Source organism: Kogia breviceps, chromosome 1 (genome assembly GCF_026419965.1).
Source record: "Kogia breviceps isolate mKogBre1 chromosome 1, mKogBre1 haplotype 1, whole genome shotgun sequence".
NCBI lineage: Eukaryota > Metazoa > Chordata > Mammalia > Artiodactyla > Physeteridae > Kogia > Kogia breviceps.
The window spans coordinates 101,976,985-101,980,222 of record NC_081310.1 but is presented as its reverse complement, the minus strand read 5'-3'; the positions used below and the strand labels follow the sequence as shown (position 1 = coordinate 101,980,222).

The window sequence follows — 3,238 nt, the reverse complement described above, 5'->3', positions numbered from 1 at the left end:
TTTACAATTAGAACATATTTTGTGATACCTGTATTCAATACAATCAAAAATATGTTTAAAAAAATGAAAAGAAGCATTTATACTTTACTCAGTTGTGGCAGGCCTTTTAAACATATTACCTTGTTTCATCTCACACAAAACAATGAGGCTGGTATGAAAGCAGGAGGGAGGTTCAGCCACTGGCCTCAGGCCACTGAGATGATGAGTGGTGGTCAGGACTTGCACTCAGTTCTGCTGGATGCTAGAGCCTGGTCACGTGCCTTACTGCACTGCCTCACACAATGCCAATTCATATTTTCAGCATGCCATGGAATAACTCCGGGTTATTGGAGATGATCCAGCCAATATGAATGACCGGTTCTTGCTGAATGACCACCTACCTCCCTCTCATCATGGGTATTACACTTGTAATAGATGATGTTCTTAATCACTCTTGAAGACAAAGGATTAGAGATAACCTCTTCTTCATGTCCAAAGGCACCCAGAGTTACCTGTTGGCCCTGCACTAAAGCATTAGTAATGGATGGGGCCAGGCTGTCCACTAGTTTACTTAAAAGGCTTGCTGTATGGCACACCACTGACCAATATTTTTTGCTGCCAGCTCTTCTATAGACTCTCTCAATGTGATCAGAAACAGTACCTTCTTCTGTGATAAAGTTGGGTCCTTCTCTTTTGAGCAGTATACCCAGCAGGATGGCTTGGCTAGCCAGACAACTACAGTCATTCAGTTTTTGAAGAATTTCATGGGTGGGTTTGTTTTTCCATTCAGTAATGGTAACATCTGACTGCTGTTCTTGTTCAGGAGCATTGGAGGTGCTGCTTTGTCATTTGACTTTTGAATGTTTGGGAACTTCTAGTTCCTCAAAACTCTTAAATTCTGGAAGCTCTTCTGTGTCACTGATTCGTAAGAAGTCAAGTTGTTCTACCACAGCTCCAGATATTAGTGTCTGTAGACGATCAACGTGAACTTTGACTCCTCCAATCACTCCTTTCTTAAAAGCTGCCAGCATATCTAATACAGGATTGAATCGGCTACCTCTTATACTGTCTTCCTGGATGAGAACAAGGAAAAGTGGATGTCCATGCGTTCCAGTATTGCTTAATAAACTGTAGTGCATTCTTTATGTCATCTATCAGCAGTAAAACATCTTGAGACATTGAGAAATCACTTAGGTCAAAGATGATAGGGTAACAAACCACAGTCTTTCCTAGAATGCAATAAATCTTTGATGTATGGAGGCAGCCAATGGGCCTATCTGGCCTTTCGCAGAGTCCTAATTTTTCATTGACCCCCAAATGGAAATAAGCTTTCACAAGCTCCTGCTGGGCCCAGATCTGAATGGGTTCTACCTGTTGAGGAGTTTGAGTCTGAATACCATATGTGTTGAGGAAAACTTGAAGGCATTGGCTTTCTGCTATAAGCACTACATAAACAACCAAATCATTTTCCAGTGGGCCCTGATTGGAAAACCTCATGCTCACATTACATTGATTCTGTAGTGGGACATAATGCTGAACAGGATCAATGTCTTTAGGACTAATTAATTCATCAGTCAGGAGTATTGTGATGACATAAAGGGCTTGTCCCCAAAGTAATAGTTTTCCATCACAGCCACAGTTGCTAGGAAATCGCTTCTGACTACCAGGGTTTCTTTTTTCATACTCCACAAAATCAGCTGGAACATAGTAGTACTCTGGTATGACAGGATAGCCTTCTGTGGTCTGATGAAGTACTGGAGTCAGAAGATCCTGATATTCTTTTACTTGCTTGGGATTACCTCTAAAAACACCATCAATCATCATGTAAAGGAAAAATATGGGAAATTCACATTCAATGCCATCAAACAGCTTAATTTCAGCTGGTCTGCAGTAGCGTCTATTAGTATCTTCCAATTATGTTCTATACCCATCTCTCAAGAAACACTTAAATCCATATTTTCCTTTTAATTTTCTAACCACTTTATCGAGTGTCTGGCTAAACAGAACCTCATCATCCAAGGCAAATGTAGGATAACTGATGCAGGGGAGCAGGGCAACATCTGTGTTATGAGATTTTGAATCTCTGGGTAACAGTGAGCACAAAGTTTGCCAGTTGCGATTGTGGGCATCGAGATCCACAAATATAACCGACCAAGAAAAGCCCTGGTTGCCAAAGAGGTTGACTCCATTAATTGCTTCTACAGCTGCTTTTGCTAAGCCAACAGAGCTCGAATGCAGCTCTGTGCTGCCATTATCATATTTGCTTCCTCTTTCCCAGACACCAAGGTCAGGCACACAGTAAACTCTTTCCACACAAAATACAAGGTTCTGAATAAAAGAGACCTCATCAGTGTTATAGATAATCTGGAGTCCTGAGGAAATCATTTCCACAAGGTAAAGGAGATAGAGTGACTCTGCATTTATCTGAGGATGACCATAATCCTCATAGGAGAATCTCATCCCTGTATGTACATTGAAAACAGAGTGAAGATGTCGTTGGGCATGAATCCTGCTTAAACTGCTGGACCTTATCAGCCTGATGCATATACCAGTAGAAAATTCCTCTCATACATTTTATATCCGAGTGCTCCAGCTCATGGGTCCTCCCCTTGTCATCATCAACGTGACTGTATACAAGAGCCAAAGCCCAGGACACAGCAGTGCAGTATATACTGTCATGGATCTTGGCCTCCACATCACCACATGTTTCTGTGGGAAAGAGACCTGTAGTTGGACTTCGATACAGCAGCAGTGTTGACTTGACAATTCTGTAATAGTGACCGAATTTATCCCAGTTTCATTATCAGGTCTTGGAAGATTAATGCTTTTAAGAGGTTCAAAAACTAAGCCAGACCTTAAGAAAGCTGGTGGAGAAAACTGCATCAGGTGAGCTGGCCATTTCAAGTTATTGACTCTAATCATAAGCATCACAGGCTAAACTATAGCAATTGGTCCAGGTGCTTCACTCCAAGCCCTTCCAGCTCACTTCAGCAATGCACTCTGTCATTGCACCTGGGCTGACGCCTTGGCCTCCCTGGGGCTGCCTGTCAGCTCCTCCCGGCCGGCTGCTATTATTCTTTAAACTGTACACATATGTGATACATTATCTCTCTTTGGCGTGTATGCTTTATGTTATAATAAAATCACTTTTTAAATAATAAGAACAATAAGCCTTTTAGATAGCCTCATCCACCAGAGGGCAGACAGCAGAAGCAAGAAGAACTATAATCCTGTAGCCTGTGGAGCAAAAACCACATTC

General features: G+C 41.8%; 1 pseudogene; it reads right to left on the bottom strand.

The window, feature by feature from the left end:
* Positions 1-274: 274 nt before the first annotated feature.
* Positions 275-2,878, bottom strand: LOC131752444 (phosphorylase b kinase regulatory subunit beta pseudogene; annotated as a pseudogene).
* Between the last annotated feature and the right edge of the window lie 360 nt (positions 2,879-3,238).